At 41.7% G+C, this 27,828-nt stretch overlaps 1 protein-coding gene across 1 annotated transcript in view; it reads left to right on the forward strand.

The window, feature by feature from the left end:
* Positions 1–27,828, forward strand: part of card11 (caspase recruitment domain family, member 11) — a 225,878-nt gene that overhangs the window by 7,403 nt on the left and 190,647 nt on the right. Inside the window, exon 2 of the mRNA XM_080206404.1 lies at positions 10,806–10,959. The gene's annotated coding sequence lies outside the window, so the exon portion shown is untranslated. The remainder of the gene's footprint in view (positions 1–10,805; positions 10,960–27,828) is intronic.

Consider the following 27,828-nt stretch of genomic DNA (forward strand, 5'->3'; position numbering starts at 1 on the left):
AGAAAGGATTGCTCACTCCCTTGACCCTGAGAGCTGTGCTGATATGGGAGTATAAACTCGGGTGGAGCCACGAAGGAGAGCAGTCTAACAGTCCTCTTGGCAATCGGTTGTGAATTATTCTGATGACCTGCCTTCCTTTCATTATAGACGTAACAAAAGGTGAGACAAGCCTGTTCCAGATTTGCAAACGTTAACATCAACTGTGGAAAACCGCAGTCTGCAGGATTGAAGATAAGATGATGCTCTAATCGGAGACAGATACTTTGCTGTCAACAGCTTTGCTATGGACAGGAAGGAACAGGTTGTCTCTTCTTGTAGTAGGAACAGAAGACAAAGAACAAAGAAAATTACAGCACTGGAACAGGCTCTTCAGCCCTCCAAGCCTGCACTGACAGTGCTGCCCGACTTAACTCCCTATGCTTCCGGGAACCATATCCCTCTATTCCCATCTCATTCATGTACTTGTCAAGATGCCCTTTAAAAGTCACTACAGTATTCGCTTCCACTACCTCCCCCGGCAGCAGGTTCCAAGCAACCACCACTAGCTGTGTAAAAAATCTGCCTCGTACATCTCTTAAAACTTGCTCCTCGCATCTTAAACCTAAGCCCCCTAATAGTCCACCCTGGGAAAAAGCTTCTGACTATCCAATCTGCCCATGCCTCTCATAATCTTGTAGACTTCTTTCAAGCCTCCCCTCAACCTCAGTCACTCTAGTGAGGACAAACAAGTTTCTCCAACCTCTCTTCATAGATAATGCCCTCCATACCAAGCAACATCCTGGTGAATCTTTTCTGTACCCTCTCTAAAGGTTCCACATCCTTCTGGTAATGTGGCGACTAAAATTGAACACTGTATTCCAAGTGCAGCCTAACTAAGGTTCTAGAAAGTGGCAACATGACTTGCCAGTTTATAAACTCAGTACCACAGCTCTCGAAGGCAAGCATGCTGTATGCCTTCTTGACTACCTTCTCCAACTGCATTGCCACTTTCAGTGACCTGTGTACCTGTACACCCCAATCCCTTTGCCTATCAATACTCCTAAGGGTTCTGCCATTTACTGTATATTTCTGCCAAAATTCATTATCTCACGTTTCTCCGGGTTAAACGCCATCTGCCATCTCTCTGTCCAAGTCTCCAACTGATCTATATCCTGCTGTATCCTCTGATGGGCATCATTGCTATCCGCAAATCCACTAACCTTTGTGTCATCCGCAAACTTACTAATCAATCCAGTTACATTTTCCTCCAAATCATTTATATATGTTATAAACAGCAAAGGTTCCAGCACTGATCTCTGAGGAACACCACTTGTCATAGCCCTCCATTCAGAAACGCACCCTTTCACTGCTACCCTCTGTCTTCTTTGACTGAGCCTTTGTATCCACCTTGCCAGCTCATCTCTGATCCCATGCGACTTCACCTTCTGCACCAGCCTGTCATGAGGGATCTTGTCAAAGGCCTTACTGAAGTCCATGTAGACAACATCCACTGCCCTACCCTCATCAATCATCTTCGTCACTTTCTTGAAAAACTTGATCAAGTTTGTGAGACTTGACCTCCCCTTCACAAAACCATATTGTCTCTCACTAATATGTCCACTTATTTCCAAGTGGGAATAAATTCTGTCTCCAATAATTTCTCTACCACTGATGTAAGGCTCACCGGCCTGTAATTAGCTGGATTATTCTTGCTCCTTAAACAAAGGAACAACATTGGCTATTCTCCAATCCTCTGGGACCTCCCCTGTAGTCAGTGAGGATACAAAGATTTCTCTCAAGGCCCCAGCAGTTTCCTCCCTGACCTCTCTCAGTATTCTGAGGTATATCCCATCAGTCCTTGGGGACTTGTCTATCTTAATGTTTCTCAAGAACCTCAATACCACCTCCTTTTTGATCTCAACATGACCCAAACTATCTACACATCCTTTCCCAGACACACATAGATTTCCTCCCTTGTCCTTGAGTGGGCCAACCCTCTCCCTGGCTACTCTCTTGCTCTTTATGTATGTGCAAAAGCCTTGGGATTTTCCTTAATCCTCCTGGCCAATGCTTTTTCATGACCTCTTTTAGCTCTTCTTACTCCTTGCTTAAGTTTCTTTCTACATTCCTTGTATTCCACACTTGGCTTTGTGTGTTCCCAGCCTTCTAGCTGCGACAAATGCTTCCTTTTTCTCTTTGAGTAGGCTCACAATATCTCTCGTTATCCAAGGTTCCCAAAATTTGCCATACTTATCTTTCATCCTTACAGGAATATGCTGGTCCTGAATCCCTATCAACTTACATTTGAAAGCCTTCCACATACCAGATGTTGATTTGTCCTCAAACATCTGCCCCCAATCTACATTCTTCTGTTTCTGCCTAATATTGTTGTAATTAGCCTTCCCCCAATTTAGTACCTTAACTTGAGGACTACACTTGTCTTTATCCATCAGTACCTTAAAGCTTACTGAATCGTGGTCACTGTTCCTGAACTGCTCCCCTACTGAAACATCGATCACTTGACCGGGCTCTTTCCCCAATACCAGGTCCAGTATGGCCCCTTCCCTAGTTGGACTCTCTACATACTGTTTAAGGGAGCCCTCCTGGATGCTCCTTACAAACTCTACCCCATCCAAGCCCCTAGCACTAAGTCCCAGTCAATATAGGAGAAATTAAAATCTCCCACCGCAACAACCCTGTTACTTTTACACCTTGCCAAAATCTGCCTACGTATTTATTCCTCAATCTCCTGCTGGCAGTTGGGTAGCCTATAGTTAACCCCCAACATTGTGACTACGCCTTTCCTATTCCTGTGCTCTACCCATGTTGCCTCGCTTACCAGTCCTCCGAGGTGTCCTTCCGCAGTACACCTGTGATATTCTCTTTAACCAGTAGTGCAACTCCTCTACCCCTTTTACATCTCCCTCTATCACGCCTGAAACATCTATATCCTGGAATGTTAAGCTGCCAATCCTGTCCTTCCCTTAACCAATGGCAACCACATCATAATTCCTAGTATTAATCCAAGCTCTAAGTTCATCTGTCTTACCTGTTACACTTCTCACATTGAAACAAATGCACTTCAGTCCACCAGACCCTCTCTGATTTGCAATCCCACCCTGCCTGCTGTTCCTGAGTCTTACTGGCCCTACTCTCTTGTTCCCCTTCAGCTAATTCACCTTTGATTTGGGTCCCACCCCCCTGCCAAACTAATTTAAATCCTCCAGTGTGACACTAGCAACCTCCCAGCCAGAATATTTGTGCCCTTCCAGTTTAGATGCAACCCATCCTTCTTGTACAGGCCCCATCCACCCCGGAAGAGACCCCAATGGTCCAGATATCTGAAACCCTCCCCCTTACACCACCTATTTAGCCACGTGTTGAGCTGAACTATCTGCCTATTCCTAGCCTCACTGGCACATGGCACAGGGAGTAATCCTGAGATTAGAACTCTAGAAGTCTTGCTTTTTAACTTTCTACCTAACTCCCTAAACTGCCGCTGCAGGACCTCATCACTCTTCCTGCCTATGTCGTTAGTACCAATATGTACCACAACCTCTGGGTGTAAACCCTCTCCCTTCAGAATGCTTTCTGTCCATTTAGAGATTTCCTGGACCCTGGCACCAGGGAGGAATATACCATCTTGGAGTCTCTGTCATGTCCACAGAAATGCCTATTGTACCCTTAACTATAGTGTTATAATTATAAGACATATAATCAACTAACACCATTGACTTATACCATCCACTCAGAGAATAATCCAAAGTATTTGACATTAATGGGAGGAGAATATTACTTAAATAAGCAAATGCTTAACCATGGTGGAAGAGTTAAGCAAAATGAATTCAAACTTGGTGAAGTAGAAGAGTTTGAGATGTTATTTCAAGATGGAGAGAGAGAAGTGGAGGATTTAGAGAGGGAGCTCATTGGGGTAGGAATCTCTCCTGCCAGTAGTAGGATGATGGGATGGAATTATAGTGTAAAGTAACATGTAAAAATTTAACAAAAAATGCCATGTGTACTGGCATGGGGAATGGGTGGCATGGCAGGGAAAGGCTAGGGGGCCTAAAATGTCACAATGCAATGGGGATGAGGTCCCAAATCATCAAGGCAGGCCTTTTAACCAGACTATCTCATCACTCAAGCCACTCACCTGCCAGTTTTGGGCCAATGGGCCACTCCCCACCCAGAATGAAGATAGTGTCATTCGAGAGGATTCAGCTTGAAGTTGGTGGAGGGAAACTTAATGACCTAAGTCTTGGTAGTAGCCATGTACATGGATTGGAGCTCGTCTCCTCACCGCCAGTCAAGAATGCTGTCCATTGAGCCACAGATAACAATAGATAACACAGATAACACCTTCGTGTGAATAGGGTTACAGATATTGGCAGACTATTTAATTTAAGATTGCAAGAGTCAATTTAAGATTTTCTGTTTCAATTTTTCTGTCCAGAAACATTAAAAAAAACACACGAGGACAACTGATATTGGTGCTTTTCTTTCACTGGGACCTTTGTTGAAATGCATAGAACACATGAATGTATTTTTAATGCATAGTATTCATAAAAGAATCAAAGTCATGTTATATATTTGCTTTCAGTGCAGAAATGCTAACACTGTCCTCAAAGGTTAATTGGTTTCCTGCACGTCTGTGCATGACGGGTATATCCAATCATGTAATCTCGCTATTGGAGTGACGTGTTATAGATGTTGTGATAACAGAATGTGTTCACTTGTGGTGGTGAGGGGAGGTATGATTTGAAGATTTCTTTAAACATTCATTTGTTTGAACCATTGATGATTGATCTCAGGAGATGATGGACTGCACCCACACTGAATGTTCTTCTGTATTGAATGCATGTTGTCGCTGTAGAGGTCGGTTTTTGTGAGTGTCAGTCCCCTCCACAGCTGGTACAGATTAGTAGCGTTAACCCATCCGGTTTCTTTTTCCCCTTCCAGAGGGCTTCTCCTTCTACCCAATGCCATTTACTTTTGTTCTTTGCTTTCTCCACATCCTGCCTGACTGCTTGTATCTAGGTACCACTGAACCAAAAAATACTGAGGAGCTCAGTAATGTTATGGTGCTAAAATTACTGCAAGCTGTATCACTTATTTTGTTAATCAGATAATTACAGCATATTTCAATTACTCCTCAGGTTTTGTTTTTATAACATTTTAAGATGACTGTTTGTTTAATAGGAAGTATGCCATTTACACCTGAGATGAGGAGGGATTTAATCACCCAGAGATGTCAATCTTTTGAATTCTCCCAGATGGCTTCAAAGGCTCAGTTACTGAATATATTCAAGACAGAGTTGGATAGATTTCAAGATATTAAAGATATCAAGGATTGGGGATAGTGCAGGAAGATGATGTTGAGCTAGAAGATCAGCCATGATTTTGTTGAATGGTGCAGCAGGCTTGAGGAGGTGAATGGCTTACTCCTCCTGCTATTTCCTATGTTCCTGCAGCACTGCATTGTAGTGTCAGCTTAGATTATATGATAGAAACACTGGAATGAGGTTTTGAAGCAACAGTCTTTTAACTCTGAGATGAGCGTGGTACCCACTCAACTAACTTGAAATCTCAAGTTCTATACAGCTTGACAGTGAGGAGATAGAATGTGCATTTACCATTTAAAGTGGTATGATTTTGACTGATGCAGTCTTGTCAAATCTGATTGCAAGAGAAAGTAAAATATTGTATCTGCTGCTGTATTTAACCAGTTCACACAGTTGTCCAGATGGCTAACATGTGGTTCAAAATAATATCAACAGCATACGTTCAATTCTGGCTAGGTAGACATTGGGTCTGCTTCTTCACCCTGTTCCTGAGAGGGGAAGTTGACGGCAAGCCACCACTGATAAAAGCAGCCAAGGAATTGGCTCAGGCTGAAGTATCAGACAGAGAGCCAAGGACCTGCCTTTGGGTGGAGCACACATGAATGAATGAACTGTGTGTAACTTAAATTAAACATATGATTGTCAACAGTATATATGATACCATAAATGTACTGTCACGTGAGGTTCTGTAAGTCACTGCCGCTATCAATAGCCATTTTGTTTTTCATGCTCTTCCAATTACAAAACATGAAGAACCTGCATTTATATAAAGCCTTTAGTGTGGTAAAGGCTGAATATCCTTTATCTGAAAGCCCTGGGGCTGATTTACGTTTCATATTTAGGATAATTTCAGTTTTTGAAAACCACAAAGAGGCCTAATTACATTAAACTGTAGCTAACCTAGGCATAGGCTGTTATAAAGTAAATAAAATAACTGAAAAAATAAGTTGTATTGCTGAAGAATAAAGGTCTGATGCAGTTGGTGAGGTTCTTGTCAGCTTGGGTTTTGTTGGCTGGGGTCGATGAGATTCAAAGTGTGGTTTTCAGACGTGTCCTGTTTTCAGATTGACAAAAAACAGACCCATAAAACATCCAAAAACTTCACAGGAGTCGCATTCAATACCTTTCTTGTAGTTTGGGTCCTCCTTTCCAAGCAACACTGAAACACTGCAAGGGGCTCACATGAAAAGCTAATAGTATGTAGGGCTCCAAAAGGATGGTGAACCTGTGGAATTCATTGCCAGTTCATAGATCATGGAATCCCTACAGTGCAGAAGGAGGCTATTTGGCCCATTGAGCCTGCACCAACAATAATCCCTATCCACGTATTTAACCTGCTAATCCCCTGACATTGAGGGGCAATTTAACATGGCCAATTCACCTCACTGCACATCTTTGGACTGTGGGAGGAAACCAGAGCACATGGAGGAAACCCATGGAGGCATGGTGAGAATGTACAAACTCCACATAGACAGTCAACTGAGGCCGGAATTGAACCCAGATCCTTGACACCATTAAGGAGCTGAAACATATCAGCTATGATTAAATAGCGGAGCAGACTCAATGGGCTGAATGGTGTAATTCTGCTGCTATATTTTATGGGCTTATGAAGAGCAAATTACTGAATATAACATGTTTTTAGAGGAAAGAAGACTCGGGGAGAATTTGATTTACAATGCTGAACAGTACTGAAATGCCAAGATGTAAATCGGATATTTAAGCTTGAAGGTACAGATTGACAAAAGATAAAGATTAGGTCATCTCAGAGTTGTATAATTGATTTGTGAGACTTCTGTCCTCAACAAAGTTATTGAGGCCGAGGCATCAACTGAAAATTTCATAACTGGATTTGAAAGACTTTTTGTTAGGCCAGGATATTAAAAGTTATGGAACCAAGAGTTAAGATATATATCAGGCATGCTGTTTAAATGAATGGTGGAATATGCTGAAAGGGTTGAGCAGCTTATTTTCTTTCTGTGTTCCAGTGGGAATAAGGTTCCACCAGAAGCAGTTGGTGCTGTGTTGATTAATGTCTTTCATGAAGGAATTAATAACTCCAGCTGAATAACTGGGGGCAAAATCACATTGGTTGGGTATATGTAACTACATTGCGACAGCGTTTAGAAAGGTCCCTTGGGTTGGTAGTGAAATTGTAAATCCCATGTTCGCAAACGTTAGTTGCATGATAGTTTAAGAAATGTTTACTGATTGAAACTGCTTGTTGCTATCAACACACATGTTCAGAGAAATCCTTGATCACTTTAATAGATTGAATTAATCTTTGTAATATGATACAATCAGGCAGATAGAGAGGCTGGCTGGTATGCGTTTGACAGCAGGTTATGACTGGGAAACAGATGGAAGCAGGATACGAGTGGGCCATTGATGAGGTGCTGGGAGACATTTGGAAGACAATTGGATTTCCTGGAGGACCATTGCTGGGTAGGTTGACAGATTAGTTGGGGATTTGAGGGGGAAGCATTTCTCTTCCTGGCCCATAAGCAATGTGTAAAAAGCTCTAGGCTGTTTCATGCAGCAGTCACTACTTGTCTTTAGTCGCTAAATTAAGACTATGAGAGAAAAAAAGCTGAAGAACTCTGCCTCATCAAGATATTTCAATGTGAGAATTTGTCTCCTGGGAGTGAGTTTGTTTGCCTCCATGTTCGCCTCCTCCCAGCTCACTTCAAGCTAAAAGTGGATGGATTTAAGGTGGGTTGGGTTTGAATTTAAGATTTTTTATATTCTTACTCAAAGCTTTGACAAAGGGTCATCTAGGCTCAAAACATCAGATTTTTTTTCTCCTTATAGATGCTGCCAGACCTGCTGAGATTTTCCGACATTTTCTCTTTTGATATAACAAACTTAAGTTCTCCCCCTAAGCAAGCATCATTATGAATTGCTTCAAAAAGTTAGTCATGACATAATATCAATTCCGTTCTCCCAGACACCATTATTCCTATGAAACTCATCACCAAACTCCATGGCCTGGGGCTCAGCTCCTCCCTCTGCGACTGGATCCTGAACTTTCTAACCCACAGACTGCAATCAGTAAGGATAGGCAACAACACGTCCTCCATGATAATCCTCAACACCAGTGGGCCACAAGGCTGTGTCCTCATCCCATTACTATACTCCTTATACATCTATGACTGTGTGGCCAAATTCCCCTCCAACTCAATTTTCATGTTTGCAGATGACACCACTGTAGTAGGTCAGATCTCAAACAATGACGAGACAGAGTACAGGAAAGAAATAGAGAATCTGGTGAACCGGTTCAATGACAATAAGCTCTCCCTCAACATCAACAAAACAGAAGACATAGTCATTGACTTCAGGAAGCATCATGGAGGACAAGCCCTAATTTTATATTAATGGGGATGAAGTGGAAAGGGTCAAGAGCTTCAAGTTTTTAGGTATCCAGATCCTCAACAAGCTGCAGTGGTTCCCCCCATGCCGACACTATCATTAAGAAAGCCCACCAGCTCCTCCATTTTCTCAGAGGACTAAGGAAATTTGGCATGTCTACTATGACTAACTTTAATAGATGCACCATAGAAAGCATTCTTTCTGTTGTCTCACAGCTTGGTATGGCTCCTGCTCTGTCCAAGTTCGCAAGAAACTGCAAAGGGTTGTGAACAAAGCCCAGTTCATCACTCAAACCAGCCTCCCACCCATTGACACTGTCTATACTTCCCGGAGCCTCGGAAAAGCAGCCAGCATAATCAAGGACCCCACGCATCCCAGACATACCCTTTACCACCTTCTTCCGTTGGTAAAACAATACCAAAGTCTGAGGACACGTGCCAGCTGACTTGAATAGCTTCTTCCCTGTGCCATCAGACTTTTGAATGAACCTACCATACGCTGGACACTAATGTAGGCTAGTGTCCATTAGTCTACATAGCTAATGGACACTAACTATGACTGCAACATGATATTCTCCTTTTCGTCACTATGAATGGTAATGCTTTGTTTGTTTCGTGCACAAGAAACAATATGTGACAATAATAAATTAAATCAAATCAAAATCAAGCTTGCAGCCTTTGGATCATCACCCAAAGTATTTTGTGCCTAAGTAAGTATTTCTGAAGTGAAATCATTCTTGTAGAAAACATAGCAACTGATTTGCAGGTAGCAAGGTCCCACATACACCAGTAATAGGATAATAACCAAATAATCAGTTTTAGTGATAAATAGTGGCCATTATACCTGGGAGAATTTACTTGCTCTTAAGTAGTATCATGCTATCTTTCATATCCACTGAGCAAGTAGATTGGGACATTGGTTTAACTTCTCTCCTGAAATACTATGGCTGGGATTTTCTGTATGTTTTGCAGTGGTGTAAGTGACTCGCCATTGGTCACCGTCAATGGGATTCCTCATTTTATGCAGCCCCTGCTGCTGGGAAACCAACAGTGAGGATTCACCATTGGTTGGACTGCAAGTTCCTGCCACTGCAGACAGCCAGAAAATTCTGGCCTGTATACCTGATAGGAGTACCAACCTAGATTCTCTAGGGTGTCTCTGGGGTGTAGGACCTGAACCCACAGACTTTTGATGTGGAAATAGGAATGCTACATATATAAGTCATAGCTGATTATGAACAAAAGCTGGGGAGAGCAGAACTGGTTAAAAGGTGGACCTGATGAGACCCAGGGAACATGTGAGTATCACTGAGTCTAGCACTGATGTCATAAGCACGATTGGTTTGACTTTGCTCAGTGTTGCAATAGCAGATGAGGCAGGAAAAATGGAAAAATTTAATAAGCCAGAAACTGTAGTTTAGGAGATTCAAAGATCATACATCACTGTCATTGAATCCTTTGAAAAGAAGGTTTCTGTACCTTTCTGAGAAACTGTCATAAACATAGAAAAATACATAACTGTATTTTCTATCACTTAAAGGGATGTTGTTGTTTCAAATGGTACGTTGGCATTTTGCTTCATAATATACATCAATTTTTATCTCACAAGCAAATGCTACTTGTTTATTTTTTGCTGATTTTTGTGCTCATTACAGTGAAGAATGTCAGTGCTGGAGTATGAAATGCTTTTCCACTTTTGGCATTCAATGTCAGCATTTAGCACATCCTAGCATGGCTGAATATTACTGAGGCTCATTTTAATTAGCTCTAATAGTGTGAAGTAAGTAAGTAATAAAGACTGCAAATGCTCAGTACGTCTGGCAGCGTTTGTGGAGAGGATAAAAGGGTTAACATTTCAGGGCTGATGAGAGGTCACAGATCTGAAATATTAACTGTTTCTCTCTCCATAGATACTGCTAGTCCCACTGAAGTAAATGGCAATTTACTTTGTGCCCACCGCCACCATCACTACCACCAACCCCCCCAACCTGGTGCCATTCGTGCTCTTCAGTTCTGACCATAAAATTTAGGTTGGGACGTCAGTTAAGTCCTGTATTGAGTTTGTACTCCAAAGAAACATGGGTGAAATGCTAAGCTGTGACTCTATTTATTCCTGCAGGTGGAAATAACATCTCATTGTTGAACAGAAGCTGGACATTTTCTTGGTGATTTGGATCATTTTTCCCCTGCAATCAACATCACCCACCAAAAAGGCACTTTTGCTCCTTCAATGCATTGATGCGTGTGGAATATTGCTATCTTTGCCTTCAAAGGTAATGTGAAGCAGTTTGAAGTTTGGGGTCCTTGTGCATGAGTCGCAAAAACCCAGCCTGCAGGTGCAGCAGGTGGTCAGGAAGGCGAATGGGATGCTGGCCTTCATAGCGAGGGGGATTGAATATAAAAGTAGGGAGGTCTTGCTGCAGCTGTATAGGGCATTGGTGAGGCCGCAGCTGGAGTACTGTGTGCAGTTTTGGGCGCCGCACCTGCGCAAGGATATTTTGGCCCTGGAGGGAGTGCAGAGGAGGTTTACTAGGCTGATACCGGAGTTGAGGGGATTGAGCTATGAGGAGAGGCTGAATAAACTAGGCTTGTACTCGTTAGAGTTTAGAAGAATGAGGGGAGATCTCATTGAGACGTATAAGATGATGAATGGGATGGATAGGATAGAGGTGGAGAGACTCTTCCCGCTCAAAAAAGACAGTAGGACTAGGGGGCACAGCCTCAAGATAAAGGGGAGGCGGTTTAGAACGGAGTTGAGGAGGAACTTCTTCACTCAAAGGGTGGTGAATCTCTGGAATTCTCTGCCCGCTGAAGTGGTGGAGGCTGCCTCGCTAAATATTTTTAAGAAGCGGGTTGATGGGTTCTTGATAAGAGAGGGGATTAAGGGTTATGGGGAGAGGGCGGGAAAGTGGAACTGAGCCACAACAGATCAGCCATGATCTTATTGAATGGCGGGGCAGGCTCGAAGGGCTAGATGGCCTACTCCTGCTCCTATTTCTTATGTTCTTATGTTCTTATGAAGTATTCTAGATGTGATATGTACGATAAGTTCTTTTGTACTATCTACATGGGTGGGTTTTTTTTTGCTGCTTTATTTTAGAAACCTATTACACTTTTGGTAGCAATATTCTGCCTAGCTTCTCCTTTCACCCCCCCCCGCCCCCCCACTAACAATTTTCATCTAAGGTGGTTGTTCTTTGAATCTTTTGCAATAATGAATAATTTGTCTGGAACTTACGATAGTGTTGAATTCACTTTACAGAACATTGAAGACCCAATTCTTTTGTGCTGAGACATGTCCAAATGTTTTGATAGAACATGAGTGTGTATTAGCTGTAAAAAAAAACTGATTGCACAAAATACGTTGGCAATCAAAGGCTTGAACATGGTAATAATTTGGGCAAACCACGTGATCCCTGCAAAATCTTTATGGTGCACAATTTAGTTGTAGTTTTGTTGTTGTACTGTTGCCTGAGGAGGAAATGGTATCACATGAGACAATTTCCTCCCACAGCGCTCTGCAATTCTAGCTCATCGCAAAATAAGAATGTGGAAACTGCACTTTCCCATTGTCGAACAATGTTTGTTTTGGTATTACAACATTCCTGATGGATTGGTATGGAGACATCACATCCAATGGAACCCTTAACCAACCAAGATAGTTCTGGATAAAATATCCAGTCTCTGCTGAGATATACCAAGAATTTAAAAAGTAGTAGCTTTAACATGGTGAAGCTGTTTGACGATAGACACCAAGTGGGAATTCAAAGAAAAATGGAGGAGGTGACTGAAGGTATTGAGTTGGATCTTGAGGTGGGTTTTGAAGAAGGAATGCAAGAAAGAAAGAACCTGTTATTGTATAGCACCTTTCACAAAGTCAGGACAGCCAATGAAGTACTTTTGAAACATAGTCACTTTTTTCTAATATAGAATGTGGAGATGCTGGCGTCGGACTGGGGTAAACACATTAAGAAGTCTCACAACACCAGGTTCAAGTCCAACAGGTTTATTTGGTAGCAAAAGCCACTAGCTTTCAGAGCACTGCTCCATGCAAAGTATCACTAACTGTCCTGGCTGGAGACAATACATATCCCTTTAACCTGCGCTTAACCCTCTCTCCATTCACATTGTCTTACCTTTAAGACTTGATTACCTGTGAAGACTCGCATTCCAACCATTATTTTGTAAATTGAATTTGTGTCTTTATATGCCCTGTTTGTGAACAGAACTCCCACTTACCTGACGAAGAAGCAGCGCTCTGAAAGCTCGTGGCTTTTGCTACCTGATAAACTTGTTGGACTTTAACCTGGTGAGACTTCTTAATCTAATAAGGGAAACATGGCAGCCAATTCACACAAGACAAGATTCCATAACCAGTAATGAGAGAATGACCAGATAATCAATTTTGGTTGAAGGATAAATATTGGCTGAGACTCTGTGGAGAGAAGTTTCTCTCTCTCTCTCTCTCTCTCTCTCTGTCTTATTCAAAATGAGATCGGAAATGTGTTCTTTTATGGCCATGAGGGAGGTCAGGTGGACCCCAGCTTCATGTCTCGAAGAGTGGCACCTCTGATAATGGAACTCACTCCCTTTGGTGTGTCAGTCAGGATTATGTAGTCAAATCTCTGGAGTGTTGCACACTGGAACACACCAGAAGCACTGACATGGAACCAAATAACACTCAATGAAAGTAGAAAGTGTCTGCAGGGCAGGTTGATCAAGAGGAAGTTGTATTTTTCTTTTTTACTGTTGGAAAATCTGACCTAGTGCCATCTGCAAAACATTTGATTCTGAGAGTATCATGTGATGGTGTTTTTATGAGCTTCCCAGAAATAAGGCAGTCTTTTTGGTATTTTTTTCCATGTTGTCATAGATTACTTCCCTTTACAACTCGTTGTACTGAACTTCCTATATACTGAGTAACAGTTTTTATAACCATATCAGAACATTGCATTTATTGTGGAAATAAAGCAATAAAGAGTGTTATTAATAACATGCTCTCTAAAATCTGTGAATAATTTATATTCACTGAAGCTGCCGTTAGTCTTTAAACTCCACAGACCACTTTGTAAAGCTATGGAAAAATAATACAGACTGCTTTTCCTTATAGCTGTTTTAAACTTAATCACTGAGACTCTAAGTTGAATAATTTAACGCTGAATTAACATTCTCTTTATTACATTCTTTAAAAATATGTAACATTTTTCCCTGCACATTAAAAAAATCACAAGGAATGCTGGAAACACTCAGGCTACACCTGTAAAGAGAGAAATATGAGTTTTCATCGCAACTGCAGGATGTTAGACATTAAGAACTTTAAGCAAATGCAAAAGAGGGGGAAGTTGGGGATTAGGGCATAAATAAAAGGAAGGGTTTGTGATGGAATGGAGGAGAGGAGTAACTAATGATAGTCAAAGCACCCATCTAGGTTCTTATACTCTTCATCCCACCTCAGCTAGTCTTGCACAGCCACTCAAGCTTTTATTCATGCCTTCGCTTCATCCATAATATGACCTCCTTCGTAATGAGTGCATACTTCATCCCAAACCTGAGCAAATCAGTAGCTCAACACATGGGGAATTGCAGATCAAAACACATGATCTGCATATGCACTGTGGTTCTGGATAGTAATCCAGATTTGACAGCTGAGATGTGATAGAAAATGTGCACGCTCTGAAACTTGTTCATGACTTTCGGCTTTTCAAGGGTTAACACATAGTTATAAAAGCTCACTGGTCTACTCTGGTAGTCAGAATGGAAGCATTCTGTCTCGCTCACAGTTCATGCGATATTAGCTGGCCTCAGGCAGTTGTTGTCCTATAACTGAGCTTAGCACCCCTGGGCTGCAAAGAAGGAAAACAAAACACAACCATGAATTTCATGCTTAGGTGAAACTTGAACATAGAACCTCTAACCTCAAGGGCATTAGTGCTGCCACTGAGTTAGTCAAGAGTGAATAAAAGAGGAACTTGATCCAGACGAGGCTGGGAACTGAATATAACAGATTATAAGATCTACAGAAGCAGCAGGGAAAATGGTTGAGGGGGAGGAGTAGCTTTCTGTGATTAAGGATGAAACCACTTCGATGATGAGAATGGATGTAATGAGAAACAAGTTGGCATGGTATTTTGTACTGATCATCTGTTAGTAGTTGTGAAGTGGTCTATTGTATAAATGCAGCAATTATACAAACATGTAGCAAAGGCAGAGTAGCTTTAATGGAGGATTTTAACATCCATATAGTTTGGGATAAACAGACTGTCACACATCAGAAAAGCACTGAATTTCTGAGTGTGCCTGGGAATGTTCTTTGTAACAACATGTCCAAGAGACAACAAGGAGGAGCCATATCAGATTGAGTAATGAACAATGAGCCACATTTATTTAACAACCTGACAATGTGTGAACATTTATCTATTTGCAGTCAGTATATGACTGAATTCAACCTTGCGTTTGAAAAGTAAAAATACAAAATAGTTACTAAGATTCTAGATTTAGGTAAGATTGGCTCCAATGCAATGAGACAGAGACTGTCCACAGTAAACTGAGCAAATTTGTCAATGGGTAATAGGACAGAAGATCAGTGGTAGGAATTTATTATATGAGACCAGTTTATACCTGTAAGGACCAAGAGCTGTAGTTGTGACACAAAAAAAACAGCCATGTGGAATTGCAGACCAACATAAAACTAAAAAGAAAAAAAATAAAACTAAGGCATCAGATCCAGACAAATCAGAAAGAAATTAATAAAAAAAAGTGAAAGCTACAAAAATGAGGATGAAAAGGAGAATGAAAGGGTCAGAAAAATCAATGCACAAACTTCTTAAATTAGGAAAAAGGTTGGTTAGGAGCAATATGACCCCGACATGAGTGATAATGGCGATACTGTCAATGAAAACAAGGAAGTGATAGTAGGCATGTTGAATAATTACTTTTCATCAATATTTATAGGAGAGGAAGATATCAGCTTCCCAGAAATCCCAGGAAACTGATATTGAATTAGGGATAGGGTCTGAGCAAAATTAATTTGAACCAAATGATGGTAATGAAGAAAATTATGTCATTGGAGTGACAAGTTCCCAGGACCAGATTGCTTTCGGCACAAGGTTTTAAAAGAAGTAGGTGAGAATATTGCAGCTGTCCTGACTACATTTAATTAATTTGGAAATCATTCCTTCAGATTAGAAAATTACTCCAACCTATTTTGCTATTTAAGAAAGGCAAGAGAGGAAAGCTAGGGAATTCTGGATGAGTCAGCCTAATGTCTGTTGTTGACAACTTAGTAGTGTCTATTATTTAAGGATAATGTTATTGAAGAACTTGAAACCTTCAGCTGATCTTGAGAGCCCGCATAGATTTACAAAGTTAATCATGTTTTGAGGAGCCTGAAGAACTGACAAAAAATGGACAAGGGAACGGACTGTGAACGTTGTTTATGGAGATTCTCGGAAAGCATTTGATAAAATATCTCATAAGTGTGTTAAAATTGAAGCCCATGGAAATTTGGTACTTCTCTGGACTTTAGTTCTAATAAAAAAAATTCAAATTAAGCCCAATCATGATCCCCACATGTGAACCCAAGCTGACAAGACAAGACATTGCATCCCATCTTGGGCTCGATCAAACAAGATCCAAGCTGACAGAATGAGCCATTGCAGCCCCTCCTGGGCTTGATCTGAGCTTCATCTCAGTCAAAAGGCTGAGGTGTCTTGAAAAATTGCATCAGGTGAAGCCTCGGTGTAACCTCATTGGCTTTCCTGATCCTTTTCTTTGTCCTAGCCTGAGCAAACCATGATCGCAAGTGTCAGCACACCCCCAGCGCAATGGGCTAACCTTGCCCCCTGCCTAATCATGGTTTCATCCAACCCATGGAATTGATGGCAAATCATTGACGGTTAAGAAATTGGCTGAACAGCTCGAGGCTGGAAGTAACTGTAATGGTCAGTACTCTAATTGGCAGTAGTAAAAAAAACAAAATGCTGTGGATGCTGGAAATCTGAAATAAAAACAGAAATTGCTGGATAAACTCAGCAGGTCTAGCAGCATCTGGGGAGAAAGAAGCAGAGTTAACATTTCAAGTCCATATGGCTCTGCTACAAAATTGAAGAGGGGTAGAAATGTAACGGATTATATAGTTTTGCAAGGGAGGATGATTGGAAGAGGTGGGGCAGATTAGAAGGTCAGGGCAGGTCACAGCTAAGGGGAGATTGGCAAAGATGTTGTGGACACAAGACAAAGACGGTGTTAATGGTGAGATTTAAGACTGTATAACTGTTAATAGTGGCATAAAGGTAAGAAAGCAGAATGTGTTAGTAAGACAACAAAGGTCAGTTCTCATAGAAACGTAGAAGATTGGAGCAGAAGGAGGCCATTTGGCCCTTCAAGCCTGCTCTGCCATTCATTACGTTCACGGCTGATCATCCAACTCAATAGGCTAATCCTGCTATTTCCTCATAACCTTTGATCCCATTCGCTCTAAATGCTATATCTAGCTGCCTGTTGAATAAGTTCAATGTTTTGGCATCAACTACTTCCCGTAGTAATGAATTCCACAGATTCACCATTCTTTGGGTGAAGCGATGTCTTCTCACCTCCTTCCTAAGTGGTCTGCTCTGAATCCTCAGACTGTGACCCCTCGTTCTGGACTCTTCCGACATTAGGAATATCCTCCCTGCATCTACCTCTGTCTAGTCCTGTTAGAGTTTTAAAAATCTCAATGAGGTTCTCCCCTCATTCGTCTGAACTCCAGCGAAAACAATCCTAACCGTCGTACATGAGTCCCACCATCCCTGGAATCAGCCTGGTAAGCCTTCACTGCACTCCCTCAAGAACAAGAGCGTCCTTCCTCAGAAAAGGAGATCAAAACTGCACACAATACTATATGTGTGACCTCAGCAAGGCCCTATATAATTGTACTCGAAACTCCTGTACTCGAAACCTCTTGCAATAGAGGCCAATGTACCATTTGCCTTCTTTACCACGTGTTGCGCCTGCATGCTTACCTTCAGTGACTGGTGCACAAGAACACCCAGGTCCCTCTGCACACTCCCCTTTCCCAATTTACAGCCATTCAGGTAGTAATCTGCTGCCTTCTTTTTGCTTCCAACCTTACACTTATCCAAATTATATTGCATCTGCCATTGATTGGCCCACTCACCCAACCTGTCCAGATCATTCTGAAAAATCTCTGCATTCTCATCACAGTTCACCCTTCCGTCCAACTTGGTATCATCTGCAAACTTAGATGTTAAATTTTGTCCTCGGATCCGAATCATTAGTATGTTTTGTGAATAGCTGGGATCCCAGCACCGATCCCTGTGGTACCCCACTAGTTCCTGCCTGCCAATTTGAAAAGCACCCATTAATTCCTGCACTTTGTTTCCTCACTGCCAACCAGTTTTCTATCTGTCTCAATACACTTCCCCCAATCTCATGCGCTTTAATCTTGCACTATAATCTCTTGAGCGGGATTTTGTCAAACGCTTTCTGGAAGTCCAAATATACCACATCGATTGGTTCCCCCTTGTCAACTCTACTAGTTACATCTTCAAAGAATTCAAACAGATCTGTCAAGCATGATTTCCCCTTCATAAACCCATGCTGACTCTGTCTGATCCTGCCACTGTTTTCCAAATGCCTTGCTATAAGGTCCTTGATAATGGATTCGAGAATTTTCATCACTACTGATGTTAAGCTTACTGGTCTATAATTCTGTTTTCTCTCTACCTCTCTTTTTGAATATTGGAGCAACATTTGCTACCCTCCAATCTGCAGGGACTGTTCCAGAGTCTATAGAATTCTGGAAGATAACCACCAGTGCATCCACTATTTCTAGAGCTACTTCTTTAAGTACTCAGGGATGTAAATTATAAGGTGCTGGGGATTTATCCACCTTCAATCCCATCAATTTTCCCAGTACCATTTCTCTACGAATATTAATCTCCCTCATTCTTCCCTCTCACTAAATCTTACATTCTCCAACATTTCTGGCATTTGATTTGTGTCCTCTTTTGTGAAGATAGAATCAAAGCATGTATTCAGTTCCTCAGCCATTTCTTTGTTCCCTATTATACACTCCTCTGTTTCTGTCTGTAGGGGACCTACATTTGTTTTCACCAACCTCTTTCTCTTCACATATCTATAGAAACTCTTAGTTTCAGTCTTTATGTTCCCTGTAAGCTTACTTTCGTACTATATATTCCCCTTAATCAATCCTTTAGTCCTTCTTTGCTGAATCCTAGTCTGCTCCCAATCCTCAGACCTATTATTTTTCTTGGTCAATCTATATACTTCTTTCTTAGATTGAATGCTTTCTCTAATTTCCTTTGTAAGCCACGGATTGGCCATTGTACCCATTTTTCTTTTGTGCCAGACAGGAATAAATAGTTGCTGCAGTTCCTCCATGCATTTCTTGAATGTTTCCCATTGCCTAGCCACCCTGTCATCCCTTTAAGTAACTCTCCCCAATCTATCAAGGCCAACTCACGCCTCATATCCTCATAGTTTCCTTTATTAAGATTCAGCACTCTAGTCTCCAAATCAACAACTTCATTCTCCATCTTGATAAAAAAAATTCTATCATGTCATGGTTATCCCCAAGAGGTCTCGTACAACTGGATTGGCAGTGATTCCCTTCTCAGTGAAAGCAAAATGGAAAAATGAGAGAGAGGTGGCCCTGTCGGGGAGGGGGCAGGATGAATGGAAACCAAAAAAACAATGAGGGGGGGGATGTCAAGATGGAGGGGAAAGTTTGCAGTCCAAAGATATTGAACTCAATGTTGAGTTCAGAAGGCTGTAACGCCTCTCCAATTACATTTCTACCCATCTTCAGTTCTCAGAGGAACTGGAACCGTTAATGTTTCTTTTTCCACATGCTGCCAAATCTGCTGAGTTCATCCAGAATTTTCTGTTTTTAATTCTAATTGGCAGATATGACTAGTGATGGCCTGCAAGGATTTATATTGGGTGCTTAACTACTTATTGGATTTATTAATTGCATAAATTATGGACCGAAAACAATCCAAATTTGCCAGTGGCATCAAAATAGGCAGCACTGCAAGCAGTGTAGACAGAAGCGTAAGATGAAAAAGAAAACTGACTGATAGGTACAGTGAATGGGCAAAACTTGTGGTGAATATACTTCAATGCAAGCAGATGCAAAGTCAACTACTTTGGACCTCAAGAAAATAGAACAGAGTATTTTATAAACGGTGAAAATCCAGAAACTGGAGATCCAAAGAGACTTAGGGGTCCAGGTACACACATTCTTGAAATGCTCTGAACACATACAGCAATAATTAGGAAAAAATCAATGGGATGCTGGTGGTTATATCTGGAGGATTAGCATATAAGGGAATAGGAGTCATCTCCATCGATGCAAAGCCCTGCTTAACCACACTTGGAGTAGTGTGAGCAGTGCTGGGCACTTAACATTGAGAAGGATATGTTGCCCTCAGAGGGAGTGCAGCATGGATTTACCACAAAAGTACCTGGATTCTAAGGGTTGAATTAAGAGGAGAGCTTACACAAACTAGGATTGTGTTGCTTAAATTTAGAAGGCTTAGTGATCACCATTTTCAAGATATGAAGCAGAACAGATAAAATGGGCAGACAGAAACTATTTCTACTGGTTGGCAGTATACATTAAAATATTAAAGGCCTTTGTATAAATTCAGAGCTTTGTTGCTATTCTGCATAATCAGCCACTCCTGTTTAAGAGGTAACAACCCATTTTCCCCTCAATTAAGGCCAACATATATGATTTCAAGCTCACTTCCCCTTCTGGTGAGCTTCCAGTATCACGGCCAATGTCGACCACATTATATAAATGAAGCAAACCCTACAGAATCAGACATATGCCTCTAATCCGTAAGGAAGGCCAGACAGAAAATTTCTACTGGGGACATTCAGTGCTTAATCTTGATTCAAGGGTAAAAAAATCTCTAATTACCAAATTCAAAAAGCTCAGTCATTAGAACACAGTCAATTTCACTCCAAAGAGTGGCACACTTCACTAGTCTAATCTCCTTTATGTGCAACGTTTTATCTTAAATTTGTTGTGTTTTGTTTAGATGGAATCACTAAATGAATGATTAAGTGGGCTCTGGTACAAATGTTTGCAAATTAGCTGTTTGTATCAGCAGCTTAAAATCTTGACCCAAGCAGAAGGCAGCTTGGCAATGCAGCAGTGAGTTGAACAGGCTGGGTCTGCCTGCTGTGATAATTCACGTTGTTTTTAAAAAGGGATTTTGCTGCTTTTCAAACAGGACTGAGGATTTTAAGGCTCAGATTGAAGAGAGCGACATGGTTAGGGTCTGTGTGTGGATAACAATACTCCCTGAGCAGTTGGGATGATCGGGATGTCATGCTGAGGATGGTTGATGTTGAATGCAAGATCTGGTCCCTCTGGAGGGTAGCCGGTTTTATCTTTGAGTGACACATGGAGATTCTTTTTGTAGGATCTAAATCTAAATTGGATTGTACATAATCTGTGACAGGAATTAGACTGAGTGGCCTTTCATAACACCAGCACTTTTTATGCTCTCAATCTCTAGGGATCAATCTCTTTCTTGTATCTTGTGAATGAATTGCATTTCAGTGTGGAAACTCACAAATTGGGATAACTGGGTCCCAACATTTGATCTACTCTGATCCGAAAGAGCTACTGATTGGCTCAAATCTTCTGGCCTATGGATTGTCGGAGTCTGGAAATACAACCCAAAACTCATATCAAGATCGCATGGAAGTCCCAATGTGCTGACTCCTTGTCCCTGCAACCCTCCGTGAACGTACAGTGAAAGACTTTGGACATTCTGTGGTACTTACTTGGCTAGTTACCCAGGAAATGTTAGATTCAAATGTCGTCTAGGTCCTGGGTAATGACACAACTGATGCCTCACCACCACCCACACACCCACACACACACCCTCCTCACACACACACACACACACACACACACACACACACACACACACACACACACACACACGCACACCCCTTACTCTGCCCAATGACTCATGCTGATCTGCTCCAACCTGACTACACCCCAGTATGCCCCAACAGGACCTGAAAAACCCTCCTGAACCAACTGCCCATCTCATCAACCTACCTGCCACCTCATTCATGCACCCACTGTCTTCACCCTCACCTTCTTCCACTCACCCATGCTACCCCTCTCCCTCAGCTATACTGCTCTTCCCACTCGCTCAGCTACCTATTCAGCCATTCATTCATTAACATTCACACTAGGCCTGTAAAATCAGAGTATGGTAGCTGTTGCCATAAGAATTAAAAGAGGGCCTGCCTTGACTTCCCTGCCCGTTGCCATAGCACTGCCATGACGTTCTTCATGGGATGCTGTGCCCACATGTATGAGAATGCTGGGCTCAGAAAACCTGGCAAGAAAGGTGGTGTTGCACCAAGATATGGAAAAGCACAAGTGGAGATGCAGCCTGACTCCTCAAAAGATGGAATCCCTATAATGCAGAAGGAGGCCATTTGGCCCGTCGAGTCTGCACTGATTCCCAAAGCTGTAACTTCTCACTGTCACACTACCCCCACCCACCTCCCCCATCACCTTAACTCTGTGCATTAGCAATGGCCAATCCGCCTAACCTTCATGATTATACATAGGAAGTGGCAAACGCACAAGTGGAAATTTCCCAAAATACGCTAGACTCTTGGGTGGTTCCTGTAAATTGGAAAACAGCAAATATGGTGTCACTGTTTCAAAAAAAGGTCGACAAAACGTGGATAACTATAGGCCAGTTAGCAGTAAGGAAAATGCTTGAATCTATCGTCAAGGAAGAAGTAGCGAGACATAAATTGTCCCATTGTGAAGATGCAGCAAGGGTTCATGAAGGGCAGGTCATGTTTGACTAATCTCATGGAATTCTTTGGGGGCATTGCAAGCATGGTGGACAATGGGGAAACCTGTGGATGTGGTGTATCTGGATTTCCAGAAGGCATTTGACAAGGTGCCACACTAAAGGCTGCTGCCTAAGATAAAGGTACATGGCATAATGGGTAATGTATTAGCATGGATAGAGGATTGGTTAAGTAACAGAAAGCCAAAGGGGGGGCGTAAATGGGTATTTTTCTGCTTGGGAATCAGTGACTAGTGGTGTGCCTCAGGGATCAGTGTTGGGACTGCAATTGTTTACAATTTACATAGTTGATTTGGAGTTGGGGACCAAGTATAGTGTGTCAAAATTCGCAGATGACACTAAGATGAGTGGCAGAGCAAAGTGTGCAGAGGATGCTGAAAGTCTGCAAAGGGATATAGATAGTCTAAGTGAGTAGGCAAGGGTCTGGCAGATGGAGTACAATGTTAGCAAATATGAGGTCCATTTTGGTAGGAATAACAGCAAAATGGACTATTATTTAAATGATAAAAAAATTGCAGCATGCTGCTGGGCAGACGAACCTGGGAGTTCTGAATCACAAGAAGTTGGTTTGCAGGTGCAGCAGTAATTCAGAAGGCAAATGGAATTTTGTCCTTCATTGCTAGAGAGATAGAGTTTAAAGACAGGGAGGTTATGTTGCAGTTGAGTAAGGTGCTGGCAAGGCCACATCTAGAGTAATGTGTACAGTTTTGGTCTCCTTACTTGCGAAAGGAAATACTGGCACTGGAGGGGGTGCAGAGGAGATTCACCTAGGTTGATTCTGGAGTTGACAGGGTTAGGTCATGACAAGAGACTGAATAGACTAGGACGAAACTCATTGGAACTCAGAAGAGTGAGGAGAGATCTTACAGAAACATATAAGATAGAAACAGGGATGTTGTTTCCAGTGGCAGGTGAAACTAAAACTCGGGGACATGGCCTCAAAATAAGGGGGAGCAGATTTAGGACTGAGTTGTGGAGGAACTTCTTCACCCAAAGGATTATGAATCTGTGGAATTTCCTGCTTAGTGAAGCAGTTGAGGCTACCTCATTGAATGTCTTTAAGACAAGGATTGATAAATTTTTGAATAGTAAAGGAATTAAGAGTTCTGGTGAGCGGGCGGGTAAGTGGAGCTGAGTCCACGAAAACATCAGCCATGATCCTATTGAATGGTGGAGCAGGCTCAAGGGAGCTGATGGCCGACTCCTGCTCTAGTTCTTATGTACACATCTCTGGACTGTGGGAGGAAACCAAAGCACCCATGCATGGAGAACGTGCAAATTCCACACAGTCACCCAAGGCTGGAATTGAACCCAGGTCCTTGGCACTGTGGGGCAGCAGTGCTAACCATTGTGCCACCCATCCAGGTCATTTGTTGACAAACAGGACACTTGCAAATCTTGATGAGGTTGCTTTTAAAGTGAGCATGATATTTGGAGGCTGGAGTGTGGAAAGTACAAGTAAAGTTTTTTTAACACCAATCAATATGTACCCATTCACATTATTAAATTGCAGTTTGTACTCCCAGCCATAATCTTAACTTGCACCAGAGGCAGACAGTATTGTTTAAGTGGTTGAGTGTTTAAATTCAGACCAACTTGGATTACAGCCCAGTACTGCTTCTCACCTCCATTATCCCACACAAGAGAAGTCCTGGCAATTGTCAGCCAGAAAACAAATCGGAAAGTCTTCGGTGATAATAAAGTTTGTTGTGATCTCAGGCGTGGGCTGTGCCTCCTCCTGATTATTTTGGATGATGCCAGCTGTCGTGGAGAATTCCCCGACCCAGATATTCTCACTTTTTTGCCTAAAGGTATGATGGGATGCAGCTGAAGTGTAAAAATTGATCATTTAAGTGAATATTTAAATTAGGAGCAACTTGTTCAACTTTTCCCTGTAAGATAAAGCCCTTATCCCAGGAATCAATTCTATTACAGTGATGTCCTTTCTCAAATTAGGAGACCGAATCTGTACATCACTTGAGAGTAGTCTCACCAATGCCCACTATAACTGTATCAAAACATCCCTATTTTTATATTCCATCTCCCTTGCAATAAATTACAACATTCGATTTGCCTTCCTGATCTCTTACTATTCCTGTGTACCAACTTTTTGTAATTCATGTCCCAGGACACCAAATGTGTCAAAGTTCCGCAATTGCACTCCATTTAGATAATATGCTGTTTTTCTATTCTTGCTGTCGGTGTGCAAAGTTCCATGTTTTTCCACATCGCAGAGTATATGCCATCTTCCAAATTTTTTTCCACTCACTTAACTTATCTTTGCAGACTCCTGATGTCCTCTCCATGACTTATTGTCTTGCCTATCTTTGCAACAAATCATCAAATTTAGCAACTATACATTTTGTCCCTTCATCCAAATCATTGATAGAGCTTATAAATAGTTGAAGCCTCAACACTGATCGCTATGACACACTACTTGTTACATCCTGTCAACCCAAGAATCATCCATTTATGCCTATTCCCGGTTTCCTGATAGCTAACCAATCCCCTACACATGCTGATGTGTTATCCCTTATATAGTGAGCTGTTATTTTCTGCAGCAACCTTTCATGTGAAACCTTGTCAAATGTCTAAGTAGACCACAGCCATGGGCCCCCCTTAATCCATTCTTGCTTGTTACCGCCTCAAAAAAACAAATAAGACAAACATAATTTCCTTTTCACAAAACCACATTGGCTCCACCTGATTGTATTAAAATTTTCTAAGTGCCACACTACAACTTCCTTAATAATAGATTCCAGCAGTTTTCCTATGACAACGAACTGGCCTGTAGTTTTCTGTCTCCCTTTCTTGAAAGCACTATTTTCCAATCTGATGGGACCTTTCCAGAATCTAGGAATTTTGCAAAATCAAAACAATGCATCTACTTTCACAGCAGCCATGTTTTTAAGATGAATACCATCGGCATCTTGGGACTTAGCAGCTTTTCTGATGATCCATTTCTTTTTCCAGCTAGCTTTTTTTTCATTCTCTGATTTCTCCCTTTTTAGTTATTCTTTTTGCTTTTTATGCTGTCCAGTATATATTTTTTTCAGTTTGATACTATTCTTTACTTCCTTTGTTAACCTATGGATAGTAAATCCTACCACTGGGCTTCTTTCTTTTCAGAGAGACAGCCACCTCTTTTATGCAGCTCTGGTCAGCAATTGCCCTTGATTTAAAAAAAAGAAACTAAAACACTGGCTGAAATTCTCCATTGTTCACATCCTGCTGCTGCTGCCAGCAAGGATGGAGAATTTGGTGCTCAGCCAAAATTCCATTCACTGTTGTGGGACCAGAGAATCCTGTTGGCATGAACGGCCAAAGAATCCAGCCCACTGTCTTTCCTTCAAGCTTAGCTCCTCCCATTAATCACATGACTCTGTCAATCAACTTGATCAAAACCATACTCTGAAACCCCAAGGGAGACCCAAGTAAACAAAAATGCATTAACTCTGTGTAAACAAACACATCCCTAGCTAAAATGAGTCATTGTCCTGCATTCAACATTTAATTGCCTGCTTCCCAGACAAATTGGAACCATATAAAACATAGCTGACTTTCAAACATACCTTTTACAAGAAACATGGCTAAAAATAAATTTCTTAAAGGTACAGTATCACCACATTGCCATGTCTAGAGAAGCCTTCTTCGAGTTGGTTGTAAAACATGTTACTCTAAAAAACTGTCCCCAAAACACCTTCCAGTCTACCTTTGTTAATCTGATTCATTCAGTTTGTATGTAGATTAAAATCAGCCATGATTATTGATGTACCTTTTGATACAAACCCCCATTTTTTTTTCCCTGTGTACCCTGACCTACATTGTGGTTACTGTTAGGGAGCCTATCAACAACTCCCCACAAGCAACTTCCTCTCTTTACTATTTCTTATAAATACCCAAACTGATTCTACATCATGATCTTTTCGAACTAAGTTTATCCCTCTCTAGTGTACAATTAATTAACAGTGCTATCCCTTCACCTTTTCCTCGATTCCTGTTGTCCAAAATGTCACGAAGCATTTAATCTCATCAGATCACATTTATCAACATCATACTGTCCTTTTCATGATGACGGGATTCATTTTTAGACCAAACCTACACTCCAGATAAATCTGAAGTCTTTTGATTAATACTTGGATGTTGTTTACATAAACCGAAATGAATAAACAAAATATCAGTGTGGGCCACTCAACTTTTCATCTGGTTAAGGACCACAAGGATGAGGTGTTCTGCCTCCTTCTCAGATTTCTTTCCTCCTTTCCTAAATAGAAATCATAGAATCCACACAGTACGGAAGGAGGCCATTTGGCCCATCAAGTCTGTACCAACCACAATCCCACCCAGGCCCTATTCCTGTAATCCCATACATTTACCCTGCTAATCCCCCTGACACTGAGGGGTGATTTAGCGAGGCCATTCCACCTAACCCACACGTCTTTCGACTGCGGGAGGAAACCGGGGCACCCAGAGGAAACCAGCGCAAACACTGGAAGTGCAAACTCGACACGGACAGTGTCCGATGCCAGAATTGAACCCGGGTCTCTGGTGGTGTGAGGCAGTAATGCTAACCACTGTGCCACCCTGTCAATAAATACCTTGCCTCTCTTGATTAGAAAGCCTCAACAGCTTGAGATTGAGAATTCATGGGGCACTGAATTGTATCCCTGTGACTTAGAATTGCCCCAAAATGCTTTGTAGCAAAAGAAACGTACTTACCATAGTGATGTCAGGAAATGTAGCAGCCAATTTATTCACAGCTAGCTCCTGCAAATAGCTGTGAAATAAATAACCAGATAATCTGTTTTAGAGTGGTCTCTTGGGGGTAAATATTGGCGAGGAGAACTCTTTTTCTTTGAAGTAGAGGGTGTGGGGACTTTTATGCAAACAAGACCTTGGTTTAATATCTTATCTGAAGGCTAACACCTGCGTCAGTGCAGAAGTCTCTTTGGTATCAAGCCTGAATTGTATGCTCAAGTTTCTGGAGTTGGGGAGAAGCAGGAGGCTTGGAGCCACCACTTGCATGACTCCGAGATGAGAATGCTACTTCTTGAATCAAGGCTGGTTGAATCATTTGGACCGACTTAATTGATTCCATATGAATTGTCCAGGATGCACTACAATTAATACTAATTGTCAATCCTGTATAGGGAAGTAGGAGTATTGATGGGGATTTCTCTGCCTTGATCAATCTCCAGGAATGCCTGTTAAAAATGCACAAGTTGTTCCACACTTTAGTACACCAGTTGTGATGTA

This window comes from Carcharhinus amblyrhynchos, chromosome 18 (genome assembly GCF_965287045.1).
Source record: "Carcharhinus amblyrhynchos chromosome 18, sCarAmb.v2.hapA, whole genome shotgun sequence".
Classification (NCBI taxonomy): domain Eukaryota; kingdom Metazoa; phylum Chordata; class Chondrichthyes; order Carcharhiniformes; family Carcharhinidae; genus Carcharhinus; species Carcharhinus amblyrhynchos.